Source organism: Mus musculus, chromosome 5 (genome assembly GCF_000001635.26).
Source record: "Mus musculus strain C57BL/6J chromosome 5, GRCm38.p6 C57BL/6J".
Classification (NCBI taxonomy): Eukaryota; Metazoa; Chordata; class Mammalia; order Rodentia; family Muridae; genus Mus; species Mus musculus.
The window spans coordinates 83,710,356-83,732,492 of NC_000071.6; the positions used below are offsets into that span (position 1 = coordinate 83,710,356).

General features: G+C 39.1%; 1 non-coding gene and 1 pseudogene across 1 annotated transcript; one reads left to right on the forward strand and one right to left on the reverse strand.

The window, feature by feature from the left end:
* Positions 1 to 13,106: 13,106 nt before the first annotated feature.
* Gm24792 lies at positions 13,107 to 13,234 on the reverse strand. The gene has a single exon (XR_003956100.1). It is a non-coding gene; the product is annotated as a small nucleolar RNA SNORA17 (small nucleolar RNA).
* On the forward strand, positions 18,243 to 18,844 carry Gm2337 (predicted gene 2337; annotated as a pseudogene).

A 22,137-nucleotide genomic window follows, 5' to 3' on the forward strand; every position in this document is an offset into this window, starting at 1 on the left:
AATCCTAGCACTTGGGAGACAGAGGCAGACTAATCTCTGTCCAGTCTGTTCTACCCAACTAGTTCCAGAATAGTCAAGGCTACATACAAATGGACACCCTGTCTAAATAAATAAATAAATAAATAAATAAATAAATAAATAAATAAATAAATAAATAAAATACCTTTTTAAAAATTTTTAGAAATGTCATTGGATATTTTATTTATTAACATTTCAAATGTTATCCCATTTCCCAGTTTCCTCTCCTGGAAACCTCCTATCCCATCCTCCCTCTCGCTTATTCTATGAGGGCTTGTAGCCTTCCCAGGACCAAGGACCTCTCCTCCCATTAACGTCTGACAAGGCCATCCTCTGCTACATATGAAGCTAGAGTAATGGGACACTCCATGTGCACTCTTTGGTTGGAGGTTTAGTTCCTGGGAGCTCTAGGGGGAGGGAGGGAATCTGGTTAGTTGATATTGTTCTTCCTGTGGGTTGCAAACCCCTTTAGCTCCTTCAGTCATTTCTCTAACTCCTCCATTGGGGAACCTGTGCTCAGTCCAAAAGATGACTGTGAACATCTGCCTTTGTACTTGCCAGGCTCTGGCAGAGCCTCTCAGGAGACAGCTGTATCAGGCTCCTGTCAGCAAGCACTTTTGACATCCACAGTATTGTCTGAATATGCTGACTGTAAATGGAATAGATCCCCAGGTGGGGCAGTCTCTGGGTGGCCTTTCCTTCAGTCTTTGCTCTATAAGTTGTCTCCGTATTTCCTTCAGTGAATATTTTGTACCCCCTTCTGAGAAGGATTGAAGCATTCACACTTTGGTTTTCCTTCTTCTTAAGTTTTCTGTGGTCTGTGAATTGTATCTTGGGTATCCCGAGCTTTTAGGCTAATATCTACTTATCAATGAGTACATACCATGTGGGACCTTTTGTGACTGAGTTACCTCACTCAGGATGATATTTTCTAGTTCCATCCATTTGCCTAAAAATTTCATGAATCTATTGTTTTTAATAGCTGAGATGTACTCCATTATGTAAATCTACTACATTTTATTTATCCATTCCTCTGTTGAGGGATATCTGGGTTGTTTCCATCTCCTGGCTATTATAAATAAGGCAGATATGAACATAGTGGAGCATGTGCCCTTGTTATATGTTGGAGCATCTTTTGGGTATATGCCAAGGAGGGGTATAGCTGGGTTCCCAGATAGTACTATGTCCAATATTCTGTGGAACCACAAGACTGATTTCCAGAATGGTTGTATGCCATACCACCTCCAGTAGGATCTGTGTGACAAGTTCAACAGACTGAGGCGATTGACTTCAAAAGAGGGAGGCCTCCTGAAACAGGTTGTGTAACTCTTCACCAGAGAAAAAATATTGAGCCATAGTTCTCATGGCAAACTATCTTTTTTGTTTTCTCTTATTCCTTTTCTTATTTACATGTTCCTGGTAGCCTAGGCCAAGATCTTAAGCGAGAAATGTGAGTAAGAAACCATCCATAGAGATGGGGCCACTAACATGACTTTATCCACATGGAAAACAACAGTTTCTAAATCATTTACAAAACTATTATGATAAAAACTTTCCCAACAACAAACATTCATATGGCTAGTCATATGTCATTGGAGGTGGATTTTGGTATATGGTAAAGAAAGCCTTAATTAGAAAGGATTAAAATAGTTTAAATTTATACACTGAAGATTATTAAAAAACCAGGCATTAGATATTAAATAATAATTGACCATGGGCCTGGAAAGTTAGTTCAGCGGTTAAGGGCACTGACTGTTAAAAATTTATTAACCTGCTCCTGGAAATATGCCACTAGCCTTGGACGACAGCCCCTACTGAATATCATTCTTTTAGAATTGTTATGTTTTAATGATTTATAATGATGTTACCAGTTCTCTTTGTGATTCACTGAATACATAGTTTCAGAGTTGTAATGCATGGATTATTTTTGTGCTTTATTGTGCCAAATGATTTTTGTTGGTATCTGTGATTGTTTCACTGAATATAGTTTCTAAGAGATGTAATGTTTGGTTTATTAATGTATAAAATCCCCTGCTTGAAAGCTGCAGAATATACTCAGATTTAAACTGCCTCTGTGTTTGTTTCTGTTTGTCACCGCTGAATCCTTACCCACATAGCTTCAAGGACCCTCATTCCAGGGACCCCCATACCCGACTGGGGTGGTCCATGGCAGTTGTACCAACTTGCACACAACAATAGAGGAGTGTTACTCTTTCTCCACATCCTTGCCAGCATCTGCTGTCACCTGAGTTTTTGATCTTAGCCATTCTAATTGATGTGAGGTGGAATCTCAGGGTTGTTTTGATTTGCATTTCCCTGATGACTAAGGATGTTGAACATTCTTTAGGTTCTTCTCAGCCGTTTGATATTCCTCAGTTGAGAATTCTTTGATTAGCTCTGTACCCCAATTTTAATAGGTTATTAGTTCTCTAGGGTGTAACTTTTTGAGTTCTTTGTATATATTGGATATGAGCCCTCTATTGGATGTAGGGTTGGTAAAGATATTTTCTCAACATCCAGGTTGCCATTTTGTCTTATTTACAGGTTCCCTTGACTTACAGAAACTTTGCAATTTTATGAGGTCCCATTTGTCACTTCTTGATCTTATAGCATAGGCCATTGGTGTTCTGTTGAGGAAATTTTGACCTGTGCCCATGTATTCGAGGAACTTCCCCACTTTCTCTTCTATTAGTTTCAGTGTATCAGGTTTTATGTGGCAATCCTTGATCTGCTTGGACTTGAGCTTTGTACAACGAGATAAGAATGGATTGATTTGAGTTGAATGTTTGAGACCATATTGATTTACATAGTAAGTTCAAGAAAAACAAAAGCTATGTAGTTGAAGAATCTCAAAATTAAACAGAAAAAGGAAAAGGAAAATAAAAAGGAAGGAGCTACTCTGTAAATACGTGTTATCTGGATATTAAAGTACTGGCACACAGTTTTAAGACATATTGGAACATGTATGGACATTTTCCTTTTTTACTTTAACATAATTCCATAATCATTAAATGATATTTAGGCTTGTAACATTTCTCTTTTTTATTATATATTTACTTTATTTACATTTCAAATGTTGTCCCCTTCCCTGATTTTCCCTCCGAAAACACTGTATCCCCTCACCCCTCCCCCTGCTCACCAACCTACCCACACCTCTTACTGGCCCTGGTATTCCCGAACACTAGGGCATAGAGCCTTCACAGGACCAAGTACCTCTCCTCCCATTGATGACTGACTTAGGCTATCCTTTGCTACATATGCACCTGGAGCCAAGAGTCCCACCATGTTTATTCCTTGGTTGGTGATTTAGGTGCTAGTAGCTCTGGGGGGGTACTGGTTAGTTCATATTGCTGTTCCTCCTATGGGTTTGCTAACCCCTTCAGCACTTTGGGTCCCTTCTCTAGCTCCTTCACTGGGGACCCTGTGCTCAGTCAAATGGTAAGCTGTGAGGATACACCTCTGTATTTGCCAGGCACTGTCAGAGCCTCTCCAAAGACAGACTTCTGTCAGCAAGCACTTGTTGGCATCCACAAAAGTTTCTGGGTTTGGTGATTGTATATGGGATGGATCCCCAGGTGGGGACGTCTCTGGATGATCATTCCTTCAGTCTCTGTTCCACACATTATCTCTGTAACTCCTTCCATGTGTAATTTGTCCCCCCTTCTCAGATGGATGAATGTATCCATACATTGGTCCTCTTTCTTCTTGAGTTTCATGTGGTTTGTGAATTGTATCTTGGGTATTCCAAGCTTCTGGACTGATATCCACTTATCAGTGAGTGCATATCATGTCTGTCCTTTTGTGATTTGTTACCCTCATTCAAGATGATATTATCTAGTTCCATCCATTAGCCTAAGATTTCATAAATTCATTGATTTAATAGTACTCAAATGTGTAAATGTACCACATTTTCTATATCCATTCCTCTGTTGAGGGACATTTGTTTTTGTTTTTTTGTTGTTGTTGTTGTTGTTTGTTGTTGTTGTTTGTTGTTCTTGTTGTTGTTTTTTCCCAGCTCCTGGCTAATATAAATAAGGCTGCCATGAACATAGTGGAGCATGTGTTACATGTTGGAGCATCCCTCTGAGATCTTCTTTGATTTCTTTCTACAGAGACTTGAAATTCTTGTCATACAGATCTTTCACTTCCTTAGTTAGAGTCACACCAAGGTACTTTATAATTTTTCTAACTATTGTGATGGGTGTTGTTTCCCATTTTCTTTCTCAGCCAGTTTAATCTTTGTGTAGAGGAAGGACAATGATTGGTTTGAGATAATTTTATATCCATCTACTTTGCTGAAGTTGTTTGTAAGCTTTAGGAGTTCTCTGGTACCTCAGAGCTAAACAAAGAATTCTCACCTGAGGAATACCGAAGAGCTGAGAAGCACCTGAAAAAATGTCAGCATCCTTAATTATCCGGGAAATGCAAATCAAAACAACCCTGAGATTCCACCTCACACCAGTCAGAAAGGCTAAGATCAAAAATTCAGGTGACAGCAGATGTTGGCAAGGATTTGGAGAAAGAGGAACACTCCTCCAATGTTGATGGGATTGCAAGCTTGTACAACCACTCTGGAAGTCAGTCTGGCAATTCCTCAGAAAATTGGACATAGGACTACCGGGGGATCCTGCAATACCTCTCCTGGGCATATATCCAGAAGATATTCCAACTGGTAGGAAGGACAAATGCTCCACTATGTTCATAGAAGGCTTATTTATAATAGCCAGAAGCTGAAAAGAACTCCGATGCCCTGCAACAGAGGAATGGATACAGAAAATGTGGTACATTTAAACAATGGAGTACTACTCAGCTATTAAAAAGAATGAATTTAGCTGGACATGGTGGGACAGGCCTTTAAGACCAGCACTCAGGAGGCAGGGGCAGGCAGATTTCTGAGTTCGAGGCCAGCCTGGTCTACAAAGTGAGTTCCAGGTCAGCCAGGCTACACAGAGAAACCCTGTCTCGAAAAACCAAATAAATAAATAAATAAATAAATAAATAAATAAATAAATAAATAAAAGGATGAATTTATGAAATTCCTTGGCAAATGGATGGACCTGGGGGGTTTCATCCTGAGTGAAGTAATCCAATCACAAAAGAACTCACATGATAAGTACTCACTGAAAAGTGGATATTAGCCCAGAAACATAGAATACCCAAGATATAAGATACAACTTGCAACACACATGAAACTCAAGAAGAATGAAGACCAAAGTGTGGAAACTTTGCCCCTTCTTAGAAGTGGGAACAAAACACCCATGGAAGGAGTTACAGAGACAAAGTTTTGGAGCTGATACGAAAGGATGGACCATCTAGAGACTGCCATACCCGGGGATCCATCCCATAATCAGCCTCTAATCGTTGACACCATTGCATACACCAGCAAGATTTTGCTGAAAGGACCCTGATATAGCTGTCTCTTGTGAGGCTATTCTTGGGCCTAGCAAACACAGAAGTGGATGCTCACAGTCAACTATTGGATGGATCACAGGACCCCCAATGGAGGAGCTAGAGAAAGTACCCAAGGAGCTAAAGGGATCTGCAACTCTATATGTGCAACAACAATATGAACTAACCAGTAACCCCAGAGATCATGTCTCTAGCTGCATATGTATCAGAAGATGGCCTAGTCGGCCATCAGTGGAAAGAGAGGCCCATCAGTCTTGCAAACTTTATATGCCTCAGTACAGTGGAACGCCAGGATCAAGAAGTGGGAGTGGGTAGGTTGGGGAGTAGGGGGTACGGCATGGGGGACTTTTGGGATAGCATTGGAAATGTAAATGAAGAAAATACCTAATTAAAGAAAAACATAAAAAATAAACAAACAAAAAATAATTAGGCTACCATTTCTTCATTTTTAATAAACTCTAATTTCTAATTTAAAAAAGTGTTCTCTTGTAGAATTTTTGGGGTCACGTAAATATACAATCATATCATCTGCAAATAGTGATATTTTGACTTCTTCCTTTCCAATTTGTATCCTCTTGATCTCCTTTTGTTGTCTAATTGCTCTGGTTAGGACTTCAAGTACTATATTGAATATGTAGGGAGAGAATGGGCAGCCTTGTATAGTTCCTGATTTTAGTGGGATTGCTTCTAGTTTCTCTCCATTTAGCTTGATGTTGCCTACTGGTTTGTTGTATTTTGTTTTTACTATGTTTTGTAATTGGCCTTGAATTCCTGATCTTTCCAAGACTTTTATAATGAATGGGTGTTGGATTTTTTCAAATGCTTTCTCAGCACCTAGTGAGATAATCATGTTTTTTTTTCCTTTGAGTTTGTTTATATAGTTGATTATGTTGATTAATTTCCATATATTGAACCATCCCTGCATCCCTGGGATGAAGCCTACTTGATCGTGATAGATGATTGTTTTGATGTGTTCTTGAATTCAGTTAGTGAACATATTATTGAGTATTTTTGCATCGATATTCACAAGGGAAATTGATCTGAAATTCTCTTTCTTTGTTGGGTCTTTGTGTGGTTTATGTATAAGAGTAATTGTGGCTTCAAAAATGGATTGGATAGAGTACCTTCTATTTATGCTTTGTGGAACAATTTGAGGAGTATTGGTATTAGGTCTTCTTTGAAAATCTGATAGAACTCTGCACTAAACCCATCTGGTCCTGGGCTTTTTTTTTTTTTTAAACTTTGAGACTATTAATGATTGTTTCTAATTTTTATGTGACTATATCTTATGGGATTGTCTATATTGTTTATCTGATCATGATTTAACATGGTATCTGTCTAGAAAATTGCCCATTTCATCCAGATTTTTGAGTTTTGTTGAATATAGGCTTTATAGTAGGACCTGGTGATTTTTGGATTTCCTTGGTTTCTGTTGTGATGTCTGCCTTTTCATCTATGATTTTGTTAATTAGGGTACGGTCTCTGTGCCCTCTAGTTAGTCTGGCTAAGGGTTTATCAATTTTGTTGATTTTCTCAAAGAACCAGCTCCTGGTTTGGTTGATTCTTTGTGTAGTTCTTTTTGTTTCCACTTGGTTGATTTCAGCCCTGAGTTTGATTATTTCCTGCCATCTACTCCTTTTGGGCAAATTTGCTTCTTTTTGTTCTAGCTCTTTCAGATGTGCTGTCAAGCTGTTAGTGTATGCTCTCTCCAGTTTCTTTTTAGAGGCACACAAATTTATGAGTTTTCTTCTTAGGACTGCTTTCATTGTGTCATATAAGTTTTGGTATGTTGTGGCTTCATTTTTATTAAACCATAAAAGGCTTTCCTTTCTTTACTTATTCCTTGACAAAGTTATCTTTGAGTAGAGTTTTGTTCAGCTTCCATGTATATGTGGGGTTCTATTGTTTATGCTGTTATTGAAGACCAGCCTTAGACCATGGTGATCTAATAGGATGCATGGGATTATTTCAATCTTCTTGTATCTGCTGAGGCCTGTTTTGTGACCAAATATATCGTCAGTTTTTGAAATGGTGCCATGAAGTGCTAAGAAGAAGAAAATATTCTTTTGTTTTAGGATAAAATGGTCTATAGATATTTGTTAAAAACATTTGTTTCAGAACTTCTTTTATTTTAGTGTCTCTGTTTAGCTTTTGTTTCCATGATCTGTCCATTGATGAGAGTGGGGTATTGAGGTCTTCCACTATTATTGTGTGTGATGTAACATGTTCTTTGAGGTCTAGTAAGGTTTCTTTTATGAATGTGGTTGCCCTTGCATTAGGGGTATAGGTATTCAGAATAGAGAGTTCTTCTTGGCAGATTCTTCCTTTGATGAGTATGAAGTGCCCCTCCTTATCTTATTTGATAACTTTATTTTGGAAGTCAGTCTTATTCAATATTATAATGGCTACTCCAACTTGTTTCTTGGCACCATTTGTTTGGACAATTTGGCTTTCATAGTTTCTGGCAAGAAGTCTGGTGTAATTCTACTAGGTCTGCCTTTATATGTTACTTTACCTTTTCTTTACTGCTTTTAATATTCTTTTTTTGTTTTGCTCATTTGATGTTTTGATTATTATGTGACAGGAGGAATTTCTTTTCTGATCCAATCTATTTAGTGTTTTGTAGGCTTTTTGTTTGTACATGAGCGTCTCTTTCTTTAGGTTAGGAAAGTTTTCTTCTATAATTTTTGTAGTTGTAAGCCACCTGCTGCCTACAGGAACCGGGTACTCCTGAAAAGCAGGCTGAGGCTGAAAACAGACTAGATGGTGAGAAAAAAATGAGGCCAAGACAAATTGCTCTGATCAAAGCCCAAACGTTTACTAAGAGTCTGTGCTTATAAAGAGGGAAGGCCCATCCCCCACCCCCCAATCCATTCTTGGTTCCCAGAGCCAGCCTGAAGACACCTAGCAATGTGGATTGTCTCAAAAGTGTCTCAGCAGGCAGCAGGATCTTAGAGAAGAGCAGTGGCAGTTGACACATCAAAAGAAACCAACCAAGTAGGAAAGCTGCACTACTCAGTGATGACAAGGTCTGTACAAGCCCACTTCAGGCTGGGGAGGCTACAAATTTTTTTGAAGATATTTATTGGTCCTTTAAGTTGTGAATCTTTGTTGTATTCTACACCTATTATCCTCAGGTTTGGTATTCTCAATGTGTCCTGGATTTCCTGGATGTTTTGAGTTCAGATCATTTTTCATTTTGTATTTTCTTTGATTGTTGTGTCAATGTTTTCTTTAGTATCATCTGTGCCTAAGATTCTCTCTTTCATTTCTTGTATCCTATTGTAGATGCTTGCATTTATGATTCCTGATCTCTTGTTTCCCATGTCGAGAGTTATCTCCCTTCATGATTCCTTTTTTGATTCTACTTCCATTTTTAGATCCTGGATTTTTTTTTCAATTCCTTCACCTGTTTGGATGTTTTTTCCTGTAATTCTTTAAGGTAGTTATTTATGTCCTTCTTAAAATCCTCTATCAGCATCATGAGATATGATTTTGAATCCACTTCTTGCTTTTCTGGTGAGTTGGGGAATCCAGAACTTGCTGTGGTGAGAGAACTGGGTTCTGATGGTGCCAAGTAGTCTTGGTTTCTGATGGTAAGATTCTTGCATTTTACTTTCTCCATCTGGTTACTCTGGTGTTAGATGTTCTTGCTGTCTCTGGCTGGAGCTTGTTTCCCCTGTTGGTCTGTAAGCCTGTGTCCACACTCCTGGTAAACCAGCTCTCTCTTGGCAGAACTTGTGTACAGAGGGCTCTGGAACAGCCCAATCTCTGGGTGCAGATGGTGACTGGAAGGATCCTGTCCCTATTGCTCCACTGATCTTGTGCCCCATGTGTTCCTGGCTGACCCTACTCCACACATTTATTGGAGAGAAAGTGAATATATTACCTCCAAGCAGGTTATGAAAACACTTCTGGGAGAACAAGTCTTTCCTGGAAAGATCTGTACACAGGGGGCTGTGGAACAGTCTCAGCTTCTGGGTACAGATTCGTGAACTGGCGGCTAGTAACGTTTTTATTTTTAATTTATGTAGGTGTGTATTTTGCCTGTATGGAGGCATATGTATTAAGTACAGGCAGTTTCCTCAGACAGTAGAAGAGAGCTACAGATGCTCCAGTACTAGGTCCTTGATTGACCATTGCCAGCTAATACTCTTTTACTGGGAATGGAAATCAAAGAGCAACCAATACTCTCAGTCACTGCTGAACCATCTCTCCAACCACAAGGTGTGGATTGGCTAATCAACTGAGACTCTCATTGTAAAAAAAAAAGTATTTCTCCAGGTCTTAGCTTCATTTACAACAAAACTATTGGATCTGTTTCTCAGGGAACATCCAGAAGACAGGATGGAAAGACTGCAATAGAGTCTGGGGAAATGTCTTTAGACCACTGAAGGTACTAGCTACAAAACAGATTAATGAATTTCTCTTGATTACTTTTCAAAAAATTGTTGTGAAAGCCTGAACCTGGTTCTGCCCAATCTCATAAGCTTCTTTTACTTCATGTGACTTATTGTTCTCCAGAGATAGATCCAACATTCATGAAGTGATGCAGAATGAAGGGACCATTGCAGGAGCCAAAAGTCTTCTCTTGTTCTTCCAGGCTTCAACCTAGTTTATTAAACTTCCCTTCTCTGAAAATTTAGTCTCTTAAAGCATTTCAATCTGGAAACAAATATGTCTAAATAAAGAAGATTGGTGGAATGGCATATGAGTCTTCTTTCAGTGAACTATTTAGTCTAGTCAAAGTAAGATTTTCCATATTTTACTTGCCAAAGTTTACATAGTCTACATCTAATACATACCATCAATATTTGCTCATAATGGGAAGTCTTCTAAGGTGACACACTCACTCAGAAACACTAAATAAAGTACTGCACCAGAACTATGAAAATCATCATTACTGTTAACAATAATTCCAACCAAAATATTTATTTCATTTGTTACATCCTGAACACAGAATATTACACATGCTCCACATGTTCCTTAGGTATTCTACCATAGAGCAAAATCCTAGCAAAACTTCTATAAATATGTGATTGAAACATGATAAATACCAACGTTCTTGAAAGGTGTGTATGTGTTTGTGTTTGTGTGTATGTGCATATGTGTACCTGTTTGTGCCATCACATTTTCTGGATGTCAGAAATCAACTACCAGAAGTTAGTTCCTGTGGTTCCCAGGAATCAAAGTCAAGTCCTGCCATTTGGTGGCAACTATATCTTACCCTAACTGAGCCATATGCCATGATTAAAAGAATTTCAAAAATGAATACCAACTATATAAAACTTGCCAATTTAAAACATAACTTTCTGACTCCCTTACAAAATTACTAGAGACTATCTTCAAAATAATGTTCCATAATATTAATCAAATTTAACTTGTTTATTTCCTGGGGAATTTTTCAGATAATTAGATTGCATTTTTTCAAGGCTTTTTTGTTTGTTTGTTTGTTTATTTGTTTCTGGGAAAATTATAAATAGAATATCATAAGATGTGTAAGGATATCTGAAATTTAGGGCAGTGGAGATGACTTACAAATAGGCAAAAGTAGGGAGACATTTACTTTGAAATCTCTTGGAGCTAAGTGAATTATTATTAGGCCAGGGACTTTGATCAATCTTGTTCTTTCCATATAGCAACTGTCAATCTTTCTTAAGAATGCCGCTAATATACTTTGTTATCTTAACTATCCACTCAGCATTTATATGGAATCCTGATCCCAAGTCAGCTCTGTTAAGACAGAATTGATTTTGGATTTGCCTTCATATAAAAGAAACATGGGATTAGTTTCAGTGAATAATCTTGTATTTTATAATAGTTTTAGTTAAAGGCTGGTATCGTTTTAAAAACTATACCGATTCAAGATTTTTTTTTTGTATGCTTTAGGCTTTACTGTAATTGTATTTAGATGTGAGTTCTCACCTTCTAACCTTAAATTTGATTGTTTTATTGACCAAAAGACAACATAGGATAAGCTTTTCTTCAGCAAAAGGATTCATTCTTTTTAAAAATATTTTTAGTACTTTGTGAGTTTCACATCATGCACCCCAATCCCACTCATCTCCACCCACTTCGTTCCTGCCCCCACCCTTTTAGCCCCCCTCACAAAGGAAAAGTCTCATTTTGAAAGCTGTAGTGTGTCACAGTGTGTCACACAGTATACCCTTTTTCATACTTCTTTACTTGCAAATGGTCATTGCAATGACTCCTTGGTTTGGTATAAGGCCTCTGGCTTCTACTACTCTCTCAACACTTGAACCTTAGATGTCCTGTTGTTGCCTTGTGTCATGGAGATCCTGTTGGTTTGTATCTGCAGGACTGGGCCCTACATGCACTGCAACAGTTCATCAATAGTATAGGCCAATCCAAAGATCTGGATCTAGGCCTGAGAGTTATCTGAGCTGGGCAGCTATCCAGCTCTCTAGTTCTCACTCTTTCGGGGCTAACTCATCGGCACCACCCCAACCAAGGCCAGCTCTACCCTGCTGCCTAGGCAAAGTACTAAGCCTGCTCTCCAGAGTGCTCCATCAGGCGAGAGGAAGGATGAGCTATAACACTCTCATGACCCAGGAGGCAGCTCTTAACCTACCTATAGATGGCAAAACTTGAGGGAGAAGAAAAGGATATCTCTCCCTTGGATGAGCACCACTCAGCAGATAAGAGGCTTGGCTGGATATCCCACATTCATGCCCTTCTGGGCTGGCTAATTTTGTAACTCCATCCAGGACCAGCTCTACTATGCTGCTCAAGCAAGGTCCTAGTCCTGCTCTCCAGAGCACTTCATCAGGTGAGAGAAAGGATCAGCTCTCCCACTCTGTTGACTTGGAGGTCTGCTCTCCTGAATGCCATAGGTGACAAGGGATAGGTGGTGAAAATCTCTCTCTTGCCCATGTCAGCCTAGGGCAGACAGGTGGTAGGGTCACCTCTTCTGCTATCATGCTCCTGAGGGCCAGCTCTCCCAGGATGCTCAGGTGAAGGGTGGGCTCTGTTTTGCACAGCCTGCAGACATCAACATGTTTCTGGGTGGCATTCCAAACCAGAGAAGTCCAGCTGGTTTGGGACAGTAACATGCCCCTGCTGCTGCAGGACCAGGGACCCAGATGTGGTTCCCAGTGGCAGCACAGCACCTACCATGGACCCAGGTGACATCACCAGGCTACTCATATCTGCCTGTTCTTCATTTCCTCAAGTCTCTACTTCTGTCACTCTTCATTGTACCAACATCCTTCAGTTTCTCTTTCTTTTCCATTTCATCACAAGCTACTTATTCCTCTTGGTAGTACCTATGATCTCTGAGTGTCTGGGGTCATTTCAGACGTGCTCTCTGGTGTGCTATGCCATCTCTGTCTATGCACTATGGCACAGGGCATGATCTGCACCCCAAGGCCTGCAGAGAATGGGATTTGTGGTCATCTCAGGCTAGCTCCCTCTCCTGATACCATGGCACCAGATTGGTGTTTGACTCATGCTAGGTCCTCCCCCTGACTGCTCGGAGTGACCATTGCCAGGATGAATCATCCGTTTTAGGCTCTCTCCCACTCAGGGCCCATAGTGGTGTTCTTCTAGTCTCCAGCTTGCTCACATTTCTAAGAGTCCATCTCGGCCTGCTTGGTAGCTCCTTCTCTGGGCCTCCTGGTACCATACTGGTGGTTGTCTTTAGCTTACTTTGTTCAGGGAAGGTCAGGGAACCATTCAGATGTTGGTAGGTCAGAACACTGAGCATAGACAAAGTCTGTCTCCTCTCTGCCACCTACTGATACACATGTGACATAGGAGTCACACATGCAATGCCTCTAGTGCCTATTAGATTCCTTTTCTTCTTCCTTCCTTCCTTCCTTTCATTCATTCATTCTTTCTTTCTTTCTTTCTTCCTTTCTTCTTTCCTTCCTTCCTCCCTCCCTCTCTTCCTTCCTTCCTTCCTTCCTTCCTTCCTTCCTTCCTTCCTTCCTTCCTTCCTTCCTTCCCTCCTTCCTTTCTTCCTTTCTTCCTTTCCTCTTTTTTTCTTTTTCTATTTTTAATTGGATATTTTATTTATTTACATTTCAAATGTTATCCCTTTTCTAGATTTCCCCTCTGAAAAACCCCTACCTCATCCCACCTTACCCTGCTTCTATGAGGGTGTTCCCCACCCACCTACACACTCCTGCCTCACTGCCCTAGCATTCCTCTACACTGGGGCATCAAATCTTCACAGAATGAAGGGCCTCTGCTCCACTGGTGCCAAATAGGGTCCCTTCAGCTCCTTCAGTCCTAACTGAAGGAGTTAGGTTCTTCCCCTAACTCCTCCATTGGGGTCCGTGTGCTCAGTCCAGTGGTTGGCTGCAAGCATGACATTAGCTGAAATTCCCTACAAAGGGGAGGAAGAACCTCATGAGACCATATTCAGAGGGTTGGGGGATGGGGCCACCCACCCATCTCCAAAATTTTAACCCAGAATTGCTCCTGTTTAAAGGACATATAGGAACAAAGTCTGGAGCAGAGATTGAAGGAAAGGCCATCCAAAGACTGCCCCACCTGGGAATCAATATCACATGCAGACACAAAACCCAGACACTATTGCTGATGCTAAGGGCTTGCTGACATGAGCCTGATACAGCTGTCTCCTGAGAGGCTCTGACAGATCCTGACAATACAGATGTATATTGCTTTCTTAAACACAGCTTCTAATATGTAAATTTTCCATCCAGAATTATTATTGCAGAAATGCAATGTTGTCTATTAGAAAAATAGAATGCACAATCAGTATATCATCCCCTTAATGTTGGGAAGCTCAAGTTTTGGTACTAACCATCCATGTTTGTATCTGTATAGGGTTTTTCTCAATGTTTTCTAGTCACACAATTGAAAATACTTCCTATAGTCTTCGTTCTTCTTGAGTTTCATGCATTTAGCAAATTGTATCTTATATCTTGTGTATCCTAAGTTTCTGGGCTAATATCCACTTATCAGTGAGTACATATTGTGTGAGTTCCTTTGTAATTGGGTTACCTCACTCAGGAAGATGCCCTCCAGGTCCATCCATTTGCCTAGGAATTTCATAAATTCATTCTTTTTAATAGTTGAGTAGTACTTCATTGTGTAAATGTACCACATTTTCTGTATCCATTCCTCTGTTGAGGGGCATCTAGGTTCTTTCCAGCTTCTGGCTATTATAAATAAGGCTGCTATGAACATAGTGGAGCATGTGTCCTTCTTACTGGTTGGAACATCTTCTGGATATATGCCCAGGAGAGGGATTGCAGGATCCTCCGGTAGTACTATGTCCAATTTTCTGAGGAACCGCCAGACTGATTTCCAGAGTGGTTGTGCAAGCTTGCAATCCCACCAACAATGGAGGAGTGTTCCTCTTTCTCCACATCCTTGCCAGCATCTGCTGACACTTTGCCCCTTCCTAGAAATGGGAACAAAACACCCATGGAAGGAGTTACAGAGACAAAATTTGGAGCTGTGACAAAAGGATGGACCATCTAGTGATTGCCATATCCAGGGATCCATCCCATAATCAGCTTCCAAACGCTGACACCATTGCATACACTAGCAAGATTTTGCTGTAAGGACCCGGATATAGCTGTCTCTTGTGAGACTATGCCGGGGCCTAGCAAACACAGAAGTGGATGGCCACAGTCAGCTATTGGATGGGTCACACGGCCCCCAATGGAGGAGCTAGAGAAAGTACCCAAGGAGCTAAAGGGAACTGCAACCCTATAGGTGGAACAACAATATGAACTAACCAGTACCCCGGAGCTCTTGTCTCTAGCTGCATATGTATCAAAAGATGGCCTAGTCAGCCATCACTGGAAAGAGAGGCCCTTTGGACTTGCAAACTTTATATGCCCCAGTACAGGGGAATGCCAGGGCCAAAAAGTGGGACTGGGTGGGTAGGGGATTAGGGGGGTGGGTATGGGGGACTTTTGGGATAGCATTGGAAATGTAAACAAGGAAAATATCTAATTAAAAAAAAAGAAAATACTTCCTATGTATGTATCTTCCCTTGATATCATTACTTCAAACTTCATACAGTCATCATTGAAAGCATAAAACATTGAAAAGTATAGAAATTTAGTTATATATATATATATATAGAGAGAGAGAGAGAGAGAAATGAAAAATACTTATCTTTAACAAAATGTTTAGATAATCGTTTTAAAAGGTAAATCCTATTCATTAAACATCATGTGAACATCACATAAAGAACCTCTTCTCATACAAGAGTACATTATTACATAGCTTATTTTTTCTAGGAGAAAAACGTTTCTTTTCTTTAAAGATTCAAATGGAAGCCACAAGTGGTGACATCAGCAAGTGAAAATCCATACATTAAAATAGTTAAATATGTAAGAAGAAGACTCCTCTTGTCTAAACAATACTACCTAGACTGGGTAAGTAACACTGATATAAAACATAATTAGTAGAGTATACTCATCTTATTGTGACAACAAATGCACAAACTAATCAAAGAATACATTATCTCCATAGGAAAGTAAACTAGAATATTCCTCTAGATTAATAACAGTTTAAGTAAGAAGTATTGACCTCTCATTGTAGTAAAGAACTTTTACCATTCTTGTAGCCAAATTTCTCTTAGTTTCTGGATAACTCCATTGAGGAGCAGCCAACAACTCTTGGTGTTGTTAATCTCAAAGGTACTCATTACTAAAAACACAAGGAGTAATCTGCAGTCATTCATGAGCTAATGTATAAGTTATGAATATCTTTAAAATAACCTTTTATCACATATGTAATTGATAAAAATAATCAATTGTAAAAAACAATACACATGTCACTTTGAGGTAACATTTGATATCTTTTTATTTTTATTTTATTTTATTTATTTTTTGGGGGGGCTTGCACAAAATCTTCCTGGAGTACAAGTATAAGAATATGAGTGAGAATATTTAATATGATATTTTATTAATTTCCAGTTTATTATAAAATTCATCTTAACTAAACTTAACTCTCACTCTTCCCCAAAAGTCATCACAGATCATTCTCAGAACTCCTCTCTGTTTCATGTCCCTTTTAACATTGTTTCTTGATTGTTTTGAGAATATAATCTAATTACACTAATTTCCCCCTCCCCTTTCTCTCCTAAACTGTCACATATACTCTCCCTTGCTCTCTTTCAAATTCATGGCCTCCTTAAAATAAGTACTTTTATGTATATGTAGACATGCACAAGCTCGCATGGCTGCAGGCATGCTCATATTGAGCAATGCACTTCGATGTGCACTGTCTTTTCCTGCCCTGCCTCAAGTTAAACAGGCCAATATGAAAGATATGTTTCCCCAATCCTTGAAATAAGTCACTTAAGATTGGAGAGAGGACATGTTGACCAAAGTGTCTATGCCCTCTCCATGTTTACAAATATCACATGCATCTGACACTATCCTATTCTTCAAGTTTTGCAAATTTGATAAATATATCTTAGCCCATCTACCAGGAACTGAAGAAGTTGAAATCACTACATGTGTTTTGGTGACTTTAAGGCATCATAAGAATTATAAAATAAAATAAAAATAATCAATTTGCTGAAAGAATATGGAATACTCCTAATGAGAGGAGGATCTTGGACTCTGGATTAAAACGACTGCTAATGTCTTAGTTTTATAAAGGGAACATTAGCTGCAAAGTTTCCTGTGATTCTCCCAGAAGCATCAAACAAAATAGCATTGCCCGAAGTTTCAGTGACCACTAGGAAAGTGTGTTTGTTCTCACAGAAGATAGATGTATGTCCAGCCAGAAGTTGTAACCTAATTTCCATTACTCTTCCTCTGTATGGGTCATTACTGCAGCTCTAGAAATATAAATTTCTTCCAGCTCAATGCATCAGACAGTATTTCTTACTTCTACTGTGAAACACAATTCATTTCCCAGTAACTTTTCGATTCTATCAACTGCAAAAAGAGAGCTTTTAAACCCTCCTCATTTTCACATTGAAGTATTTCCTGACACACTGGGAAAGGAGAGCAATGAGGATGTCACTGATCTGAAAGGGCCTAAGTGCTTGAGGTGGTCTCTGAAATGCAAAGGAGTAGGCAGTTAAGAGGTGAGGTTGTTCCTGGGCAAGCCTTCCTTTCTTCCCATGGTCCCTGCTCCATACTGATACTAATTCTCTCCCCAATTTTATTCTTCTAAATTTTTAACAGGCTGTCAGGAGGTTTATTTATAATAGTGAAATACATAAAAAGAATGTTTACTCTAGTTTTCAGTTCAGACTCAAATGTCTAAACAAACCAAATTTTCCTAAAATGCATATTTAAAAATTTACACTATATTTAGTACTGCCTCACCACAAAGGATAACCAGACTTCCAGTCCTCTGCAAGTTATAGCACCCAAGGTTGTTGGGTTTTTTGTTGTTGTTGTTGTTGTTGTTGTTGTTGTTGTTTTGTTTTGTTTTGTTTTTTTAATTAGGTATTTTCCTCATTTACATTTCCAATGTTATCCCAAAAGTCCTCCATACCCTACCCCCCCAATTCCCCTACACACCCACTCCCACTTTTTGGTCCTGGCGTTCCCCTGTACTGGGGCATATAAAGTTTGCAAGTCCAATGGGCCTCTCTTTCCAGTGATGGCCAACTGGGCCATCTTTTGATACATATGCAGCTAGAGTCAAGAGCTCCAGGGTACTGGTTAGTTCAACCTATAGGGTTGCAGGTCCCTTTAGCAACTTGGGTATTTTTCTCTAGCTCCTCCATTGGGGACCCTGTGATCCATCCAATAGCTGACTGTGAGCATCCACTTAAGTGTTTGCTAGGCTGTTTTATTAAGACCTCATGATTTTATGTATTAGCTATACAATGATTAGTCTACGGGGGCCGTGGCTTGGACTCAGGGATGCAGTGCGCTGCCTTGCCCAGTGTTTGCAGCACAGCAATTGAGTAGCAGCAGCCACTGAAGGAGTGAAGCACTCCCCAGTGCACCTCTAGATAATGCTCCGAAGGAATAGCTCCCCAAGATCCAGCCGCTGGTCCAAGACATTGCCAGTCTTACGCTCCTGGAGATCTCAGACCTCAAGGAACTCCTGAAGAAAACATTGAAGATCTAGGGTGTCGGCCTTATGCCAATGGGTGGCATGGTGCCTGGTACCATTCCTGCTGCAGCCACAGTCCCTGAGGTGGCCGAGGAGGAAGACATCCCCAAACAGAAAAAAATAAACGAAGCACACACTTCACCACCCTCCTGACAGAAGCAAAGTGTGTGGACAAAGTGAAGCTGGTCAAGGAGATGAACTATGTCAGTGGCATAACCCTAGTCCAGGCCAAGAAGCTGGTAGAGTCCTGGCCCCAGGAAATCAAAGCTTTGGCGCGAAAGCTGAGGCAGAGAAAATCAAAGCAGCCTTGAAGGCAGTGGGTGGCACTGTGGTTCTGGAGTGAAGCACTGTTAGGAGGACTTATGGACTAGACTCCCTGGGAGCAGAAAAACTAATTGTATGCAGCTGAAAACGAATGAGTATTTTACTGGGTAAAACTATTCATTTGAAAAGTATATGATGAAATATGACAACAATTAAAGATAATGATGAACACCGTTTTATAATAGTGCTAAATAGTTAAATTGAGGTAAGCAGAATACAGGATATAGATTTTGAAATCATTGCTTTCAGGTGCATTCTTCTAAGAATAAAAGATAGGAATAATCCTGAGAAGAGGAGGATGCTGGAAAATAGAATAGTTTCCTGGAAACCATATTGTACACCTTTTTCTGTCTTCAGGTTCATCTACTTTTGCAAACAATAATGGAACAATGTTGCATCCTCATACAATCACGTGTTTGTGGATGTGCCACAAATAACATTATTTACTCTTCTAAGGCCACCTTGCATGTTAATCAACAGCTAGAGTTGCATTGGCCTGGCCGGTAGATGTTATCAGGAAAGTAAGGAGCACAGAAGTGCAGATGGAGAGAGACAGAGAAAGCAATGTGTTTTCATGGAACCTGTATAAACTGCTTAGCTCTCGAGAAGTGTTTTGCTTTGAAGGAATTGCATGTTTAGAATTGGAAAAGAATTTTAAAATGCCTTATCCACATTAGTTCTTCAGTGAACCAATCAAGTACAAGTGGACTAAGGTTTTACATAGTGTGTGTGTGTGTGTGTGTGTCTCCGTGTCTCCAAATAGTGAAGCCATATATAAATATGCATATATATGTATATATATATATATATATATATGCATATATACATGCAATTTCACTTTATACTTAGCTTCCTAAATGTAAAAACTACATGATATAAAATCTCATAAACCGGTACACACAGCATTATTATACAAATACATATACAAATAAATTTTATGGATTTTTCATAGTAAATTAAGCAAGTATAAAACCAAATGACATTCAAAATATGTGCTTTCCTAGAAATAGGAAATATTTTATTATCAAAAATTAATTACATCTTAGTACTCTAGTACTCAGAATACACATGTCATTAAACACTGGGAAGTAACAAAGAGAGAGTCTACAGCAGCATAGTATTCTGAGACAATATGTTTAGTTCCCTAGTAATAGAGTATTCAAATTGACTTAGAGAATGAAAGAAATAGAATCTATCTTTCAGAGTAGTTTTTAAATGACTAATTTCATAAGACCCTTTCCTTAAATCACATATCCACTCAGTTTCCCCCCCAAAATGTACCAAAACTATTCTGTAAAACGGAAACATTAACTAACAAAACCAAAATAAGTATTGGAAGAAAATTAAATTCTATCTTCAGTGAAAACAACAATGGGTAAAATATATTTCTTTAATTTAATGTAGTAAGTGTCTTGTTATGACAGGTATCATGTAAAATCATTTTTGTATTTTTAGCATTTTAAGAGAGAGATAATCTTCCGCGCCTGAAGTTCTGAGATCCTGAGACGTAGGGACTCCAGGAAAACAATGTTTCCAGAGGGGCTGACCTAGGGCAGGTTATGATTCTAATAGTACAGTCAGACAGATGAAGACATAAGTTAATCAGTATAGCTGTTGTGTTTGATGGTCCTGTCTGGATTTAAACAACACAAAAACAGTTTTGGAAATTTCACATTGGAGATGATCCCCATCCTTTTGATGGATCATATTCTAAAACATACACCTAATTTTGCTTTAAATTTAATTACTTCCATTTTCTATTTTTAATCTCTTAACATGTCTTTGTGAGAATTATTAATGTAGCATAAATCATATTATAATTCATATGATGAATTTTAATAATATTAAATTTTCTCAATCTATTTGTAAGTTATAATTGGTATAAACTGACATTCTCTTCACTATAGAATTATAACTTATAAGCTAGCAATATCATACCTATCAGTCAGCAAGTAAAATATCTAAGACTTTCAGTATATAATATGCTTATTATGAGATATTTCTCAAAAACCTTTGGAAAGACAGCACCTTTAAACACATGAAACTCACTAAGAATGAAGATCAAAGTGTGGACACTTTGCCCCTTCATAGAATTGGGAACAAAACACCCATGGAAGGAGTTGCAGAGACAAAGTTTGGAGCTGAGACGAAAGCATGGACCATCTAGAGACTGCCATACCCAGGGATCCATCCCATAATCAGCCTCCAATAGCTGACACCATTGCATACACTAGCAAGATTTTGCTGAATGGACCCAGATATAGCTGTCTCCTGTGAGGCTACGCCAGGGACTAGCAAACACAGAAGTGGATGCTTACAGTCAGGTATTGGATGGATCACAGGGCCCCCAATAGAGGAGCTAGAGAAAGTACCCAAGGAGCTAAAGATATCTGCAACTCTATAGGTGGAACAACAATATGAACTAACCAGTACCCCCCAGAGCTCGTGTCCCTAGCTGCATATGTATCAGAAGATGGCCAACTAGGTCATCGTTGGAAAGAGAGGCCCATTGGTCTTGCAAACTTTAGATGCTTCAGTACAGGGCAACGCCAGGGCCAAGAAGTGGGAGTGGGTGGTTAGGGGAGTGAGGGGAGGGTATGGGAGACTTTTGGGGTAACATTGGAAATGTAAATGAGAAAAATATGTAGTAAAAATATTAAAGAAAAAAAAAAGAGTTTTCTCTAGGTTCATTTAACTTTTGGATTCAAGAGAAAGGAACAGAAAAGACTATTTGATGCCGAGTCAGAAATCTTTCTCTGAAGTCTAAGAGATACAGTTCTTAATATAAAATTATCTGCAGGCAGAAGCCATAGTAACAAACAAAATATAAGGCAGATAAACACCAATGAGGCAACATGAGAAAGTCAGGAAGACGAATTGTTAGAGCAATGTGTGGATGTCATGGAAAAGCTGGTGCCAATATCCAAGAAGAGCGTTGGGTGTTTTGGGACACCAAACATTCCCAAATAGATTATAAAGAGATTTTAAGTGCTTATACTGATATCAGATTCACACAATTACTCCAAAGAGAAACACACATGTCTATGTTTTGTACCTGAAAAGATATAGTATCCATATCTTCCATGAGTGACTTGATTTCTATATTTTCAAAACATGATTAAGGAAGACATTACATTACTGTTGTCTATCTGGGGGAAAACTGCCCAATGTCCAAAAAAGAATTTTTATCTAAATGCATACCTGTGGTTTTCTGCATCTACACCTTGCTGCCTGGTACCTAAGAGATAGAGTGTCTAACTCTATGATATAAATCTATTGAAGTTGAAGAAAAGGACTCAAGGAAGTGAATGAAGGAGGAAGAAAGAAGAAAGAAAAAAAGAAGAATTGAGA